Here is a 19,865-nt window from a genome sequence, read left to right as displayed (position 1 = left end):
GGGCTAAATAAAGGAGCAAAATGGGGCAGGTATTCAGAAGTTGTTATATACATGTATGAAACTATCTAAGAACAAAACTGATTAGTTTTTGAAAACAAAGACAGCAAGCTCAGCGCTGGCCTTCATTTCTCTATTCTTCCTGACTATGTGTGCAGTGTGGACAGTTATCATATGTTCCCATCACCAATACCTTCCCACCTGCATGGGCTTTATTTACTCAAGCTATGAGCCAAAAATAACCCCTTTTGTCTTTTAAGTTACTTTTGTAAGGTATTTTGTCACAGGGACAAGAAAAGTCACTGATATGATATCTGAGTTATTAGAGCAATTATAAAAGTGGAAAGGCCATGCATGAGCATCTGTCCAGTGCTGGGAACACTGCTTATGTGGTCATATCAAAGAAAACAATACAGAAAGCAACTAGAAGAAAGGCTCCTTTTGTAAGCTACCAGCGTCATCTCCTGTGCAGGTTTAGGGGTTCCTCCCACACCGAGACTTGTCCTGAGTGGCCACCGCGTCTGTGCCCTTCAAACCTTTGAAAATTCATAGCTGCTGTGGGATTTGGGGGCTTTTATTAATTTTTAAAAATGGAAGTAAGCATACCACTTCAATGTAACACAAACATAATTAATATGTCAGCAATAATCTGTGAGTATCACATGTTCAACAACTTATAAGATGTGATCAATCCAGTTTATAAATAGACACAAGTAATAAATGAACAAGTTTCTCCCTGGCCAGAAAAACATGAGGTCTCATTAGATAAACAAACTACACACATACACACACACACACACACACACACACACACACACGCATGCCCGTAGAGAAAGACATAAATGTATATGAAGATGGATCCCTAAAAACTAAATCTTAGCTTCTGATGGCTTTATCCACTATTCTGACTACACTAATTGGCTCTCCTTTAGATAGTCCTCAATGTCAATCAGGAATATCCTGTAACTCTTCATTTCAGTGATGTAAAGTAACTAATCCTGGTCATCTAAGACTGCCTTAGATATGAAATTTTACCTCTATGGTTACACACACACATACACACAATGTTCTAGAACTGTAACTCTTTGGGAGGTCTGAAACTCAATTTTAACTTTTAGTCTGACTACTTACTCAAACTAAATAAATATTACAAAAAATTAAGTCCTAAAAAGTGATTTCTTGCTTTAACATCATTAGTGTAATTGCACAACACAGTCACCTACGCCACTGAGACTTCATGCAGGTTGCTACACTGTCACAAATCATCACAAGGCATTCGCTCTTGGCACTTCACATATAAACCCATGCTGTGCCTCCTCTCACTTACATCTGGACCATTCGTTAATCAATAAGTATATATTCTTTCTCACGTGTGTGTTCTATGCTGTATAAATCACCACAGAAGTCAGTGTAGACTTCCTTCAAAAAAAAGTTAAAACCAGAACTCCCATATGACCCAGCCACAGAACTCCTGGTGACAAACTCAAAGTATTCCAAGTCAGCTTGCCACAGAAATACTTGCACTTCCATGTTTATGGCTACATTATTCACAAGAGCAGAAATGGAATCAGCCTTTTGTGCCCATCAACAACTTGTATCTATCAACAAATGAATAGATAAGGAAAATGATATACTTATGCACGATAGAATTTTGTTCTGCCATAGAGAAAAATTATGACATCTGAAGGGAACTGGATTCAAACAGAGATCATTACATTAAGTGAAATAAGCCAGATTTAGAAAGACAAATATTTTTGTACTTTTTTAATATATGCAGACTCTAGATGGTGTGTTTGCATGTGAGTATTGAGAGGGAATCTTATGAGAAAAAGAAGAAAAAGAAAAAGAAAAGAAGAGGTGTGGAAGTAGAGGAAAATAAAAAAATAATGGAATCCATGTGACAAGAAAACAGAAAAAAGGACTATGTGCAGCTGTCAAAAGGGCCTGCGAGAAGCCGTCAGGAGGATGTGGCAAGCAGTAGATATGGAAATGGAAAAGGACAAAGTAGAATAACACACACACGTGCTGTTTGCACACACATGTGCTTTATTATTAAATATGTATTGTGCATAACAATAAAACCATTTTCTGTATATTGACTTTAAAATATGTTTGTGTTCTCTTTGGATATAAACATCCAGTGATTGGTAGGCTTTGACTGACACACATGTCCTGCACCCCGATCAAGTGTTGAGCTAGCATTTCAAACACAAAGAATGAAAGTCACCATCTTTGTACTCAGCTGGACTATGTTCACAACCCATGACACAGTTTGTAACAGAGAGCGTGGTGAAGATGTGCACTAAGAGTGAAAATATCTGTATGAGAATCAGACTCAGAACCCCTCAGCAGGACAGCTCATGGGGGAGAGGCAACCCTCACACAGTCAAGTATGAGCCAACTCCAGGTATGAGCTGGGAAGAGACCAAACCATCTCCTGCAGATGTATCACAACAAGTCAGAGATGCTGGGAGGTGACTCTGGCTTCCCACTTCCACATCTGCACAGACCATACAAGAAAATCAGCACTGGAAGGCATCCATAGGGAATGATTCTAATGTAGAATTCTTAGGACTGAAAATCCTGTTACGTCAGAGATGACTGGTACCCCGGGGGATATTGGTAGAGCAGAGACAGGAAAATACCAGCCTATGGCATAGCCCTGTGGAACACCACACTAGGAGAGAAGGGGCTAGCCTATCCCTCCCCAACAGAGAGCAGAGAAAGACAGGCAGGAGCATCACAAAACCCAGGGGGGAGCATTTGAGAGGATGTCAGTGTACCCAGGAAATAGCAGTAAAATGCACTGATTTGGTTAGGGAACCAGGCAACACAGATGCCTTTTGAAAACAAACAACTATACCACAGGCAAAAGTCTTCTGTCATTCAGTAAGCAAATGTGAATGATTGAGACCAACACAGGCAGAGAATGCAGTTCCCAGGAAACCTCACACTTTCAATATAGGAAACAGAGCAGAAGTACTCATCTGTAAAATGTTCCATGTAGGAATTAAAACATGAAATATTGGAGGAGCAACCACCACTAAACAAACTATTGGACCAGTCTTCCACAATGAATTCTGGGGAGGAGAGAGGATGGCCAGGTCAAGCACAAGGCCCATCTGCTAGTAGCTGTCACTTTCTACAGAGCCCTCTGTCCTTCTTGCCGTGTCTTTCTATGCTAATTCCTGGACTGACACCCTAGGTGGCAGGTAAGGGGAAAACAGGATAGGTGCATGTTGTAAATGACTTCTCAGTTGACCTGACCCACTTTTTGTTTTTGTTTTTTGAGACAGGATTTCTCTGTGTAACAGTCCTGGCTGTCCTGGCACTTACTCTGTAGACTGTCCTTGAACTCACAGAGATCCGCCTGCCTCTGCTCCCAAGTGCAGGGATTAAAGGCGTGCGCCACCACTGCCCAACTAGGTAGCCCAACCTGACCCATTTTAACCAGGTGGGGGAAATGGGGACTATGCCAAAGGTACGCAGAGACATGAACAAGAAGGGAGACAGGAAACACCTCGACTTTACCATTGCTTGCAAAGTGCTCAAGAGCAGCCACCCCACTCCTGCCAGCTCTCCCTCAGAAGAGTCTGCCATGTGCTTCTGCCTTACCCCAAACACCCTTGTACTATTGCATAGGCAGCAGATTTGTGAGTGTGAGCCACCTTCCTTCACAGTTCCCACTGAGCACACATAGCACCCAGCCAGTGTGGACCCTTTTCTGGATTCTACAGTACTGGATCTAATAAACAGAAAGGCGTTCGTTCAGCACCTTGGTAATTAGGTGAAAACCAGGGTGGAAGATTCTTCCCATGTGCCAGGGGCAAAAGATTACCATCTAAAGTTGGGGAAAAAAAGTGCCTGTGCCCAGCTTGGAGAAATTTACACATTGGCATCTTAAATGGAAGCAATTTTTCCAGCATTAATTGGCAATTTTTAGCAGCAGGTGGTAGGGTTTCTTTTGATTTTGTAAAAGAAAGTCTAACAGTTGTCAAATGGCCTGGGTAGAAGTGGATTATTTTGAGGATTTTTTTTCCCCAAGCTCTCTGAAATGAAGCTTTTAATGCCTGCCGTGTAATGGCCTTCTTTTTCCATGTAAATGTGGGATCAGTCTAGTTTTAAACAGAAAGGATTTTTCTAATGCATCTTTGGTATTTTTCAAGCTGTGATACAGCTGATAGGAGTGCTTATAAAATGTAAATTGCAAGAAATTCATATTTATAAGCTTTTCTATTTAATTTTAGAATGCTGACTTTTAAACATTTGCTAATGAAGAACTAGAAAAACTGTATTATGCACTAACTTAAACATCCAGACTCCACCTAGGCGAGGCTCTGATGGAGCTGCTATGTCTTGAGGCCTTGAGTCTGTGACCTGAAGAGACACAGTGGTGACAGGGAAGAGATGGACAGCAGGTTAGTCTCTGGAAAAGAAGCTGACTCCCTGGTAGGTGTTGGGGGGCTTCTGTCTTCCTTATCAATTAGAGACCTCTGCCATCTTTGACTTAATTTTCTCTGAACAGATTCTGGAAATCACAGCTCTGCCAGTTAAACCCTTGAGGACTCATGAGTTTTCCTTTGCGAAGCCTTGACTGGTTCCCTATAACTGCTGTAACATAACCACTGTGAAATACTACCTCAAATATCTGGAGCAGGAGTCTGACAGGCAGTGCCCTGGACTACACTAGCAATGCTTGCTAACAGAGCTGGGACCCCTTCGGAAGGATTCCTGAGAGGCTACATCCACTTGTCATTTCTCGTCATAGCACTATTTGGCTCATGGGCCCCTCTGTCTTTAAATCCAGCACTGTCCCGCTGTGGGATCATAATATCCTCCCAGATCTCCTGCTTCTGTGATCCTTTCACATAGTAATGACCCTTATGACCGCATCACACACCTCAGTCATTCAGAGTCATCTCTCTACGATCTATGAATCAGCTGATTGGCAACTTCTACTGCCCCTTGTAGCACAGCATTCACACAAGGGTCTTTTGGGTGCAGATTTTTGGGGCTCATTATTATGCCTAAGAAATCCCCCAATAAGCCATTCTGGAAAAAAAAAACTTAAAAGACTTCCACAGCACAGAAATCCCTGCTTTATCTGGGGATCCTTTACAAGACCCCCAACAGATGCCGGAACCTGCCAGTGTTAGAAAACTGCACATATTGTTGTTTATGTCCATGCACACAGTGCGGTGTGGGGATGATGGACAAGAGATGAATCCCACCCCAGACTGGACAGAGCAGCATGACAAGATAACACTTTTCAGAATGACAAGCAATTGAAAACACAAATTGTCAAACTAAGTTCTTTTTTTTCTCCCAGACTGTGTTTTACCATGGGTAACTGAAACTGTGGAAAGTCCTACTACAGACAAAGGGAAACTGCTATAGATACTTTGAAAGAAAAGGCAAATAGAAAAGTTGATTTAGTCTGCATGGGGCTTGTGTTAGATTTTCTTCTCTATACCTGACCTCATACCTGACCAGATGCAATGTAAGGGAGCAGATACTTACTTCGGTCTAGGGCTTAGGGTGCATGTTGCATCATAGTGGTAGAGGCATCTCACAGCTTTGGCAGCAGATGCCTCAACTGCTCATGTCTTTGAGTGGAGAGAGGCCTGGTTGGATGGGATGCTGCCCTAAAACTCTGAAGCCTTGTCCCTGCAGGCCAACACCTCCCAGACAGGTACCATGTCTAAAAGGTTCACAGCCAGCTGGGGCCAAGGGTTCAGCCATATGAGGGGGGGGGGATACCTCACAGTAAACCACAGTAGAGTTGTCTCTCTAGAACATTCCTATTATAATATGATTATTTTTAATCCCAAACACTATAGCTTCATATAACCTAGAATAAATGCTCATCTGCCAATAGTCCTAACTGCTCAGCAAGCCCAGGAGAGAGAACTGCTTGAGCTCAGGCCTTCCAAACCACTGTGAGGAAGACAGGGAGATCTTTAGCTCAAGGAGAGAGTTTAATCTAGGATGGAGGTGCACACCTGTAATCCCATCATTAGGGAGGTAGAGGCAGAAAGATTATGAGTTCCAGGCCATCTTGGCCTATATAACAAGGCCCTGTCTCAAAATGAAAAACTGAAAGTTTCACATTCACATTACTTTACAGTTGTGTCGTGGATAAAGGTGTGTCCTATGTCCATGCTTTCGACTGACTGGTCTCAAGGCTACAGAAACCAAAGTGCCTCTCCTAAGCTCCCACGCAAATCTTTCCAACAGACCGGTGAGCTAGCCTCTGCTTCCTTCTCCACCCACCCAACCTGCTGCTTCATCCACACTTCCTGTCCTTCCCGCTCCATGTGATCACCTTTAGATATGACATGGGAAAGGAGAGAAGGTTTCTTAATCATTTACTCAGAAAATTTTACTGCTCACCTACTATGTGCTAGGCACTGGGCCCTGTTCAAGGAAATGAAGAAGAAAATACAAGCAAAGCTTCCTGGCCTCATAGAACTTAAAAATAATAAATAAGAATAGTGTATCAGGAAAGTGTTGTCAAGCATGTGAAAAATGATTATGGTTTCCAATAGGGTAGTGGGGGCAGGCCTCTGAAAAAAGTTAATCTTTAAATAAAAACTGTAAGATATGAAAATGACTATCTGGAAGGAGAGTTTTCAAGCCAAGGATATAGTAAGCACAAAAGCCCTGAGGTGAGCAGACAGGAAAAATTAATATTAGGAAGTCTTAAGCGCTCCAGTGAAAAAATTATACTGAAGTCTCATCTGAAAGGCTTGGGACTAATGAGTCTCTGCCACAGCATCATTGTTTATTGTAAGACTGTCTCTTCTCCATTTTGAGAATGTCAGTATAGGACTGTAGAGGGTGCTGGGTGGTTAAAGGCACTTGCTACATGATGAAAACCAGAATTTCAATCACAGTGCCCATGCAATAAGCCAGATGAACAGAAAATGCTCTAATTCCAGTTTGGAGGGATTTGATACCTTCTTCTGGCCTCTGCACATGCACAGGTGTGTATCACCTTCCACATACTCACACATGCACATACACATGTGCACATATTTATGTAGACATATATATATACACACAATTAAATAAAACAAATCTTTTTTTAACAACTAAGCAGCTCCAATAGGCCGTTTTTTATTCCCTTATAGTAGTCTGTGGAATATGGTGGGAGTCAGTACCAGAGACGCTCAAAGTCATCCCGAAGGGGGAGGAATGCAGAGGCAAAGCATACTTTGACTGATTTATGACTAGCCCTCCAGACAGACGTCTAGACAGAGGCCAGACTGCTCAGAAAACACTACAGCTCCCTCCTTTCTTTTCCACACTTCTGCCATCTGACTTTGTCTTACTTCTTATGTGTTCCTTTGCTTACTGTCTGCCTCCCTTATGAGAGCGCTCACTGCCTGAGAGTGAGATCTTGCCATGCGCACTGGCACCGCTTGAGAGCAGGCCCCTGGCTTAGGACAGACCCTGAGTTCCAGGCCATGTAGATGTTTGGCCCAGAGCTCTGCTGTTGGAGGAAGAAAAAGATAACAGGCAAGAATCTAGTGCTCTCTTTGGGAAAACAGTACCATTTCTACATGCGTGAGGTTTTCCTTTGAAGGAACGCACACCTGCCTCTGGACAATCTCTTTGGCCGGCCCAGGCCTGTGTCTTGCTGAGACAGAGGCATTCCTGCCGCCACCACCACTCTTGCCAAATGTCAGCTTCTTGAAAAGATTTCGGGAAATTTCTACCTGAGAGAGGGTGATGTTCATGCTCAAAGCATAGAACAGGAAGGGACGGGGTGGGGGGCATATAGAAAGAGAAGTGTAATTATTTATCTGAAGGTTTCTCCTGGGGTGCTGCACGGCCCGGTGTGACTGAAACTATTCCCATCACATTAATAACAGTAATAAAAAGGTTTTCACATCCTGTGACAGGAAGTTGCAAATCGAAATAATTTTACCTTCTCCTCTGAACATTTCTCAGGATGCAAGGATAGCTTTCAGGCAGACAGAAATTATTCAGTATTTGCACGGAGCCTACTCCCATTCAAAAATGACTTTGAGATAATATTTGTTTCATGCCTTTGGTAATTTCACATATATATATATATATATATATATATATATATATATAAAACTAAAATGTTCAATTTTTTTGATGGAGCAGTTTAAACTTTATACAGCAATTTAATTCACCGCAACAGATAGAAAAAGATGTATAGTTATGCTGTGGCTAGAACATCAGTAATATCCATGCTCTCAAGCAGCGTGTTAGAAGATTTATTATTACATAAAATGTCATAAAATCAAAGCACCACATCTCAATTAACCAGGAACAGAAATATTGAACAGCTCTCCTCCTGAGTAATAAATGTTAGTTCACTAAGTTTTCTAGTGCCTACAGTGTGGACAGTCTTACAGACCGAAGGATGCTTTCTTATGGAAATTAGCAAGACATTTTCACAGGTTTTCAGAAATTCAAGTTTCAAGAGTCAATCAGCATGGTCTAACCCTACAGAAATCCACAAATCCTAAACTGAAAGCTAGGAAACCATCAAAACTAATTAGATCACTGTATTCTAAAGCCCTGAGGGACTAGAGATAGCCAACAATCCAAACCTTTCTTTTGTCTGTTGGGAACAGAATTGTGAGTGACATCTCAAGGAGAGACTGGACCCTCTCACTTGTAGGGCTCTATTATTTACAGCTATACCTATCGATAGACAAAGACTATCTGAGGCAGGGTAGAATAGATGATATCAAATTTATAATGTTGCTTTAACAGCTATGAAACTGTCTATAGTAGCTCCATCCAGGGAACCTATTTTCAGTAAGTATATGATAAATGTGGATTAAATGCATAGATGCATGGATGGATGGAAAAATCAATAAATCAAGTTCTCAGGAAGCAACTTCTGCCTCCCACGGACAAAGTCCAATATAATATCCTAACTCATGAGATGCCGTTTTATCAGCTGACAACTCTATACTGGGCTGGATAGGCTCATAACTATAAATACTTTGAAAGTCTGTCTACAAGTCACGTAATTTATTGCCTCCTTTTAACTTCTGACTTGTTCTGCCACCCCCATTTTTTTTGTCAAAACTAAATTTTCAGGCTCAGCTTGGGTGTTACCCTCTCCTAGGCTATTTCCCAACCCTCTCTCTACAGCTGCCTTCTTGCTTCAGTCCAAGTTTGATTACTGGTGTTTGCCCATGTGCCCACGTGCTTCTGTCTATCAGATCTTATATTGATCCGTCACTAGAGGGAGGGAAGCAGAAGCTGATGGTGGGTCTAGAGCATGTGAGCCATACAGCCCATTTTTAGTTTCCACAAATGGCACAGAAATGAGTACAGAGAGAACTCAGTGAAAAGATAAGAAAACGCACCCTGAGGTTACTGCTGCCTATAGAAAGAAAGCAGCACCAAACACAGAAAGAGAAACAGAGAGGAAGGGAGTCGTTAGGAGCTGTCCTAAATTACGAAGTCAGTAGACTTGATAAGCAATTGGAAGTAAGCCGCAAGGACCTGGGGGAAGCCAAGACGGTTTCAGGTCCAGGCATAGGCAGACATGGACGACATCTGGTGAGACTGTAGAGTAGAAGCAATACACTTAGTCTGTAATGTTGAGCACAGTGTCTTTCAACCCTGGTCAAACTGTGCGCCAGTGCGCTTTTTCACTCACTCCCTTGGGGTTGTCTGTTGTATATCATCCAATTTATTCATTCAACAAGTACTGAGAATCCACTATACAACATGAATATTCATTTATAAACAAGGTAAACCAGAAGGATAGAGATTTGCTTTAATAAACTTATTGATAGCACGCTCACTCAGTATCTAGATTCTGGTAGATGGAAAATGTAGCAAAAAATCAAAATACAAAATGGCCCTGACAGGCCGGGATATAGATTAAGAAATTAAATTTAATAGGAAAACAGGGAGGAAATTCATCATGAGCTAGGAAGGTGTGATTTGACATGTGTTCATAAAGAAATAAATGTGAGATTTAATAGCACTTAGATTTAATATAATTGATATTAAGTCTGGGAACTTGGGACTTCACTTAAAAATGAACTGCAGTATTTAATAATACATATTTTTCACATTGACATAGGCCACAAAATACTCTATATTTCCTGAGAATGGTCAAGTAGTCATTGCAATAAACACAAATGTGTTGGGTAGGCTGTTCCTACCTGCCTGCAAAGACCTTTTCAACCAATCAGGATCTTTTTCATTCATGATATCAAGTAGATTTGACATAAGGTTTCCTTTAAGGATATAGTTCGACTTCCCAAATCACTAGTTAAGATGCTGGGACAGGATCACTGAAGGTAAATTATGCACAAATTAAGTTACGCCCTGATGTTCATGTTTCGTTCTAAGCACCTCAGATTTTGTGGTCACTGACACAACCTAATGTTTGAAGGTAGACTGTCCCCAGGATGGGGAAGGCCATCTTTTACTGAGGGATGTTAAAAAGACCATAACGAGTCTTCCCTGAAGCAAGGTTGAGGTGAGCATCAATACTTGTCTCCAGATACATGAAGGGCTGTACGATGGAGAAAAAAAAGTCCAATCTGAGGTCAAGGGTAAATAACAGAGGAAGTAAGTTACAAACAACACAATAGGGTACCTGCCAGGGCAGCAGTGGGAATCCCGGACCTGTGGGGCATGGAACGTGAATAACTGCAGGTGTGAAGGCACTGCTGTCCTCTACGTAGAGTCGCTTTGCCATTTATCTTTTAATTCTAGAGTGAGAGTAATATGTAACCCACTAGTGTTGCTCGGGCAACCTCATGGTTGGTTGCTATATGTCATTAAATTTACTCATTTAGCAAGTACTGAGTTTTTAGTTCATAGAGTGAATATGTTCATATACAAACAAGGTAAACCAGAGAGAGGCAGATTTGCTTTAAATATATCCTAGGATATTTGGCAAGTATAGTAAGGAACAGTTTGGTATCAACTGGAAGGAACCACAGGAATAGCAATATAGAGAGGAACAGGTTTTTTTTTTTTAAAAAAAAAAAAATCCTCCTGCTAGGCCCAGCATCCTGAAGGACACACCCTTCCCACAGAGTCCTGAAGGACATACCTTTCTCCTAGCATCCTGACAGATAAACACCTACCCCAGCATCCTGATGGACACACACCTACCCCAGCATCCTGACAGATACACACCTACCCCAGCATCCTGAAGGACACACACCTACCCCAGTATCCTGACAGATAAACACCTACCCCAGCATTCTGACAGATACACACCTACCCCAGCATCCTGACGGACACACACCTACCCCAGCATCCTGATGGACACACACCTCTCCCAGAATCCTGATGGACACACACCTACCCCAGAATCCTGATGGACACACACCTACCCCAGAATCCTGATGGACACACACCTCTCCCAGAATCCTGATGGACACACACCTACCCCAGCATCCTGATGGACACACACCTACCCCAGCATCCTGATGGACACACACCTACCCCAGCATCCTGATGGACATACACCTCTCCCAGAATCCTGATGGCCACACACCTACCCCAGCATCCTGATGGACACACACCTACCCCAGCATCCTGATGGACACACACTTTCCCCAGCACATCCCCTCATATTTGGCCACATATGGTTTAGATCACAGTTTCTTCTTCATTTTAACTTCTTTAAAAAACAAAAACAAAACAACAAGAAAAGCAAAGTCTCTTTAGTATAGTTAACTATCAAACAAAGTCATCACACTGTTTATTTGAGCAAGACACTTCAATACTTGCCCAAATCTAAGGACCAGAGTGACCACCTAACTCACAGATGGCCCTTCTTTCTTCTAATAACAACCTAAATCTCTAACTTGGTCATGTGACCCAGCTAGCTATTAACCGCAAGTGGACAAATCGTGTGAAGCTGAGCCATTTAGATTCCTTTCCTCTGATTGTTTGGAGTTTTGTTTGTTTGTTTGTTTGTTTGTTTTGTTTTGTTTCTTCACCTGAAGTCAAAAGGAGAAGTCCTTTTTCCTCTTCGTTTCCTTTGTTGTGTGGAAATGTTCTGGGCGTTGCCTACACTTGTGTTCCATTTGCAGGAGAAAAAACTGTGTGCAATAAAGGACAATGAATGAAATTGAGGGGCTGAAAGAATCTAAACTGGGAGGCCCCTGACCCCAGATTCTGAGACCGCCATGTGAGGCTTTAATATTCTTTTTTCTCTTTTATGTTTTTCCTACCTTTCATTCTCCTTTCCATTCTGTAGGGCTGTGATAGAAGCCAGGTCCTTGAATGTGCTAGACAACTGCTTTGCTACTGAACCACGGCCCCAACTCTGACACTCTCTTTTCAATCTTCAAAGACATCATAAACAAAAATTTAAACATAATAAGATCATTCTAGAAAAGAAAACTTAGAAAATAACATGAATTCAAGCTGATGGAGATTATGAGAGACAGAAATAGGGGGGCATAGGGTGTTCCCATTTAGTCAACTAAGAACATTTTGGAGAATTAACAATATGACAAACAATATCATAATGTATATCATAAAATCATATGTGGCATTGTTTTTTAAAGTAAAAAGAATATTTCGCAGTCAGTGAGCTGACTAACTGGTCAGTTCTAACTAAAAAGTCATGAAGGACTACGGAAACTGGTAGAGATGCTGACAATCTGCAGCTGAGAAGCAACTCATTTTAATTCACTTGAAGAGTTAATTACCATCCGTGGCTCCTTGGTGGCTTTAAAGAGCTGCACTGGAAGGTAGGCGAGGTTGGGGTAGTGATTGAACGTCAAGTTTCTGCCAGTTTTTCTGCTCACACACATCATGCAATTTATCTCCTGCTAATTGAACTGTAAAGCTTTTTCCACTAAGATTTGTGGCTAAATTTAAAATTAGTGGACTTTTACAAAATTATTTTGTCAACAAAGTAAGAACAAGCCTCCTCAACATAATGCTTTTCAAAGCAATTTCTATCTGTTAATTCACATTGTGGGTCTAGGTAGTGGGAAAGCATTAATGCTATTATCTTGATCACCAGGAGTGCTGGAATAAACGACTTACAGACCTTAGGACTGGTCAATTTAAAAGGCTGGAGTAATTCAGAAAAGCTCATCAGATCCCTGCTGTTGTAGGTCTCTCTGAGAACATAATTAGTTACTTCATGCTGAGGGCAGGAAAGAGAAGTAACAAGAGACACAGACTTGCTGGGGAAGCAGAGCAGCAAGGCCCTCTGTAACCAGAGTTCACAGGGCAGGGCCCTCTGCAGACAGAGTTCACAGGACAGGGCCCTCTGCAGCCAGAGTTCACAGGGCAGGACCCTCTGTAGACAGAGTTCACAGGACAGGGCCCTCTGCAACCAGAGTTTACAGTTCAGGGCCCTCTGCAACCAGAGTTTACAGGGCAGGGCCCTCTGCAGCCAAAGTTTACAATGCAGGGCCCTCTACAGTCAGACTTTGCAATTCAGGGCCCACTGCAGCCAGAGTTTACAATACAGGGCCCTCTGCAGTCAGAGTTTGCAATGCAGAGCCCTCTGCAGCCAGAGTTTCCAGTGAAAGGCCTTTGGCAACCCAGAGTTTACAGTGTTTCTGGGGTGTCCACAGCCCAGGGAAGTGGGGAGGGGGCTGCATTTCAATTAAGAACACGGGACTGTTATGATCAGATGATGGGCTCCTATTTCTGTACAACTCTCTGTGGGTTTACAAAGTATTTGACCTCTGTTGTGGTTTGTGAAGTGTCCCACAGCCTCATGTATTTGTGCAAATGGTTCCCAGATGGTGGCGCTGTTTGGGGAGGTTGTGGCAAGGCCTTACTGGAGAAAGTAGGTCACTGATGCAGTGGAACTGAAGGTTGTTAGCGCCTGCCCCGCTTCCTGATCCTGCCAGATCTGAGAGAGCATCCTCGCTCTGGAGAGCTGTTCCCACCACCAGGCTTCTCTGCCAGGATGGACTCAACCCTCAACCAGGAGCCAAAATATGCCTTCCTTCCTTAACTTACTTCTTGTCAGGGAGTTGATCGCAAAAACGAGAACATAATTAATTTGACATTAATATCAAAGCAGCCTTCACATAAACACAAATAAGTAGAAACAAAAATGTTTATTAAAGTGCAGGCAAAAATGACTTAGCAGGTAAAAGTACCTACCATGAAGCCTGAAGACCTTGATCCCTGGGAAATACACAGTGGAAAGAGAGAACTAATTCTCCAAAACTCTCCTTTGACCTCCACACACACGTGAAGCCCCATGAGTACCCATACATGCACAAATAAATAAAATAAATACAAAACTTAAATGAAAAACAATGCAGACTTTACTCTGCAGAATCTTTGTATGCTTCACAACTAGCAAGTGTGCTTGATATCACATCCTGTGCATTCAGCCCTCACACCACAAGAAAAGTAAAAGCCACCCCTTAAAATAGAACACCAGCTAAAATGTTCCCTTTGTTTCTGAAGCTCAGGATCCTTCTCCCCGGCACAACACCATACACACACAAGCTGAAGGTGGAGAATGGGCCACTGATAAGTCCTAAACTGTCTGTTAACCAAGAGGAATAGAACAAAGGGGAATGGTCCTGTGGCTTGCTGTGAAGACTCAACAGGCCTTTTTAAGAGTATAGCCATAAAAGAAGGCGAGAACTGAGTCTTAGGCTGCAGGATAGGGTCAGTGGTTAAGCACACTTGGTCCTATTGCAGAAGACCTGAGCTCAGTTCCCAGCACACATATGGCAGCTTGATGTGGGATTCTTCTCTGTATGCTGTGATTACCACTGAATAATAAACCTATAGCAGGGCAGAATAGAGGTAGGTGGGGAAAACTAGCCTGAATGTGGGGAGGAAGAAGGCAGAGTCAGGGAGAAGCCATGTAGTCCGCCCAGAGACAGAGGTCCAACAGAACTTTACCCAGTAAGCCAAAGCAACATGGCAATACACAGATTAATAGAAATGGATTGAATTAAGATGTAAGAGTTAGCCAATAAGAAGCTAGAGCTAATGGGCCAAGCAGTGATTTAAATAATACAGTTTCTGGGTGGTTATTTTGGTCCTGAGCAGCCGGGAACAAACAAGCAGCCTCCTACAACAGCAGCTCACAGCTGTCTATAACTCCAGCATCAGAGTCAATGCCTTTACCAGCCACCTCCAGCAACTGCATTCATATGCATATATGCCAACACAAACATACTTGCATGCACATAATTTTTAAAAATGAATTTTTTTAGAAGAACTGAATCCTTTAATTCATTTTAAATGTTGTTTTAATTGCATTCACTTACAGGGCAAGTGTAATAATATATGCATATGAAGTACAATGGTCAAATCAAGTTAGGTAACATTATAAGTTAGTGATCCTAAACTCTTACAATAAAATCATCTCCTGGAGACCTGAGGAAGCATAGGTCTTTTGAAGCAAATATAATTCACATAGCCTTGATCCACTGAATCTCAGCATTTCAAGATCTGATGCCGTCTCTGTACCACCAATAAAAGGTCCCATGGACAAGAAGGTTTTTTGTTTTTTGTTTGTTTGGTATTTTATTGGAAGAGTTCTGTGAATAACTAAAAATTAAAATATTTGGAGAAGGAAGAAAATAAGTAGATAATAATATTTTTAAAATATATGTTTCCTGTGGTGGCGCACACCTATAATCCCAGCATTTGAGAGGCAGAGGCAGGTGAATCTCTGTGAGTTCGAGGCCAGTCTGGTCTACAGAGCTAGTTCCAAGACAGGCTCCAAAACTGCACAGAGAAACCCTGTCTCGAAAAACATGTTTCCTTTAGAATTTTAAAATAGCACCTACAGTATTTCCTAACCAAAAAAGAAAAAAGAACATACACACAAAAACGTTTTTTTCCATATTCATGAAAAGCTCTTGGGGGAAATGGTTAACTGTGTCTGGCGGGGTTTTTACAAACTTCAACCATAAAAGAACTTACTCAGCTAGGCCACCCTCCCATTCTCCAAAACTGATTGTTTCCTTTCCATCTCCTTCTACTTTAATGAGTTTTTCGAAAGGATGACAAAATGTGTGAGATAAAATACAGTCATCTAAAAACATTCACTAAAACAGAATTTAGCAGTCTAACTATTTAACAGTGACCAAACCAGCATCAAAAGCCAAAAGCAACCCAGCTTCCTCCTTGGTCTCTTTTTCATACCATCATCCCCAACTCACTTTTCCCCCATGCCTCAGAGCCCAGGATTACTCTGCTTCCCCGCCTGGACTCAGTTCATCCCCAGGGAAGGATTCCCAGCTGCAGAGCCACTTTTCTGCAAGATTTCTCTTGACCTCTCCCTGCCCTGCTGACCCAGTCCAGCTCTAGGGAACTCAAGTCTCTGCAGTGGTATCTAGCCGAATGCAGATGCCCATGCCTAGCGTCTGCCACGGGATTCTGAGCTCCCCAAGGACATTTCAGACATCCAACAAAATCCTAATATGAGCGCCCCACTGAGAAGACCCTGGAGACTTCTAGTCAAGGCGACAAGTGTCCACCCTCTTAAGTACCTCTTCTGTCCAAACACAGCAGTGAGCAAAAAAAAAAAAAAAAATGGAAAATGGAAAAGTGATGACCAGACTCAGAAATGAGTTAAACCTCTCAGAAACTGAAGGCGAACAGAACAAAAGTGGAGCAAAGGACTGGCCCCTCAGCTGGAGCATACAAGTTCCTGGAAGATGACAGCAGCTGAGGAATCCCACAGCTGCCAGGAAGCATGTCCATCTCGTGCAGCCCAGGGATGAGATGAGACTGCTGACGTCTGGACAGTCAGGTGCCCCATGCTGAGTCCAGGTCCTGCTGTACTAGCTGAGTCATTTGAGGGAAAGCACGAAACCCTACCTAACCTGCTTCCTCACAGTAAGAGAAGGCTAATAGGAGTCACCTCGTGAGGTCATTAGAGTGAAACAGGTGAGTTTACTAATGTGTGGACACAGCCTGTTACCATAACTGCTTTTTATTACCATTATTATCGTTTTCATTGGTTGAAGGATGATAATAAAGGATGATAATGCCCATCTTATCATTGCTCCAGGGGTTGGCAGCTTCTGAGAGCTTGGGAAGGAGAAAGACCTAGACCTGGCCTGTGGCCAAAATCTGAAGTAAGTTGTCCTTGGTCATGGGGCTGACTACGTCAAGCTTTGAAAACCCCAGGAGTAGGATCCTCACACAATAAGGGAAGTCTAGGGGTTTGGGGAACAGACAAGCAGAGAGAGGTGATCACAACCACAGGGATGAAAATGGAAAGAGTGTGGTGGACAGGGAAGAGCAAGGAGAACAGACTGGGAAAGTGACCATGGGTCCGGAGAAAAGACACAGCATGTCTTTAGCATCTGCTCCATCAACCCAGTGAACGAACTTCAGGTCCCATGTCCATTGAGTGTCTTCTAACTGTAGTTGAAAAGGGAGTTTTCTGCTAAATGTAACTCACTGACTCATCATCAGGACCATCCAAGAGACCGTGGATGAGCATCAATAAGCAGTTAGTCCTCATCTGTGTTAGAAGTGAGTGATAATCAGAGACAAAAGTCACAATCCAGAAAATTATCTGGAGGGCTTCGGGACGAATAGACCACCTGCTGTTAAATAAGTAAAACTCTTCTGAAGCCAAGCATGGTCTCCCAGTACTCCCAGAGACTGAAGCAGGAGGATTGAGAATTCAAGACCAGCCTTACCCTAGCCTGGGCTATATGAGAACTTGTCTCAGAAAATCTAACTAAATACATAAACAATCCTGTTCTTTTACCATCACAAAAGGGAAATTAATAAATGGCAAACTTCTGAGTGCTTAGTCAACTGTTCAAATAAAAATACAACTGAGTATAAAATTCTTGGACCCAAGAATGCTAATCAAAAGACTCTCCTTTAAAGAAAATGTGTGAGATTCATTTTAAACCGTTGGTAGCGAGGAAGGAAATGCACTCTCTGTGAAATTGCATGAGATGAATAGAAGTCACCCTGACCTTTCAGCCCCAAGAAGATCACAGAGCTGCCTCTGAGGCCACAGCCAGTCTGTCTTTGATCTGTCTGGTAAATGTCACTACACTCAATGAGGGAAAGCTAATTCAGGGTGTGGGCAGAATCACAGTGAGGCTGGATGTGAAGAAGAGCCCCACCTCCAGCTTTCTTCTCTGTGCCCTAAAGCTCTTCCTGTCTTTCCCAACCTAGGAACTGCTGCTGCTCCCTTTTCCAGCTCTTCCAGCGCCTCAGAGTGCCTAGCATAGGCTCTCTTCTCCTACCTGTCAATTCTGATAGAATCCTTAATCTTATATGGCTAAAGTGTCGCAAAACGAAGGTGGAGGTGGTGTGAATCACCCCTGTTACAAACACACAGGAATACAGGCAAAACAAGAACTCCTATGTTCCCTCCAGAGTTCAGCTCAAAAACAAGATAGGCTTGGATCTTTTGAGCGGAGAGGATTAGGATTTAGAGTCTGGGAAGCTAGGAACTAGGACTTTAGATCTCTCTTTCTCCCTCTCTCTCTCTCTCTCTCTCTCTCTCTCTCTCTCTCTCTGTGTGTGTGTGTGTCTGTGTGTGTGTGTATGTATGGGTGTGTCTGTGTTTGTGCGTATGTATGTGTATATGGGTATGTCTCTGGGTATGTGTGTGTATGTATGGGTGTGTGTGTATGTGTGTGTGTGTGTGTGTATGAGCATGCCTGTGTGTGTGCCCCACATTTGTGTGGGTGCCCTCAGAAGCCAGCAGAAGGTATTAAATTCCCTGGAGCTAGAGTTACAAGCAGTTGGGAAATGCCTAGTGTGGGTTCTGAGAAACAAACTAGGTTCTCTGAGAGAAGAGCAAGTACTCTTAACTCCTGAATCATCCCTCCAGCCTCGGAACCAGGTAATGTCACGGGTAGAGCACTGGAAAGAGGACCCAGAATAAACCCAAGATGATTTCGCAAGTTCCAAATCTCTAGAATGCGGACTGCTTCACCCCCGGACTGCAAACTTGTGTATCTGAGATTGACCTTGTGTATCTGAGGTTCCAGAGTGCTGTGGTTACAGGTGTACACCTCCACCCCATTTATGCAGTGCTTGGAACCCAATCTAGGGCTTTCTGCATGTTAGGCAAGCATTCTACCCCTGAGATTGCATGTCCAGCCCTGAAGTGGACTTTAAGAATGGCTGCTAGCCCAGAAAACAGCAAGAAAGCTGTCTTTATGACATTTAAATCATCTGCCAACTTGACTGAATTTGGAACACAATCATGGGTGTGTCTGGGGGTGTTTCGAAAGAGTTCTGAAGGAGAAGGCCCATTCTGAACGCTGACAGACCACCCCATGGTAGGAGGTCTTGGAATGACTAAAAGAAGGAAGCAAGGTAAACAGCAGCCTCACTCCTTTGTTCTCTCAGGGCAGACAGGGCAGGCGCACAGTGCAGCTCCCTTGCTCTTGAGCCAGTCTCCCTTCTGTGATGAACTGTACTCTAAATCATCAGCCAAAATAGCCCCCCCCCCCCGCCGCCGCCTTCCTCCCATCTTTCTGCTGTCTGTGTCAGGTATCTTGTCACAGCAAAAGGAAATGTAACTAATCCATTATCTCTCCAGGCTCCTTGAGAACATATTATGTAAAAAGCTAAAATTTAAATTTATCTACTCAGGTAGTAAGGAAATCTCTAAACAAGCCATTAGCCACATAACTGCTCCGAAGTGAAGGGAAGCCGCAGGGCTAGCATAAGCCAATGCAGACATTCTAGAGAATGCTCCACCACCCTTGATGTAAAAGGACCTGCACTGGGAGAGCTGAATGAGTATGCCCCCTCGCCCCCCAGGCTCATATATTTGAATGCTTGGTCCCTATTAGTGGCACTGTTTAGAAAGGATTGAGATGTACAGCCTTGTTGGAGGAGGCCTATCACTGGGGGTGGGCTTTGAGGTTTCAAAAGCCTATGTAAAGCCCAGAGTC

At 42.9% G+C, this 19,865-nt stretch overlaps 1 protein-coding gene across 3 annotated transcripts in view; it reads right to left on the bottom strand.

The window, feature by feature from the left end:
• Positions 1 to 19,865, bottom strand: part of Dcdc2 (doublecortin domain containing 2) — a 188,351-nt gene that overhangs the window by 43,761 nt on the left and 124,725 nt on the right. The window lies entirely within an intron of this gene.

Source organism: Chionomys nivalis, chromosome 13 (genome assembly GCF_950005125.1).
Source record: "Chionomys nivalis chromosome 13, mChiNiv1.1, whole genome shotgun sequence".
In the NCBI taxonomy this organism is placed as follows: domain Eukaryota; kingdom Metazoa; phylum Chordata; class Mammalia; order Rodentia; family Cricetidae; genus Chionomys; species Chionomys nivalis.
Note: the sequence above shows the minus strand (reverse complement) of the source record. Positions and strands in the feature narration are given on the sequence as shown.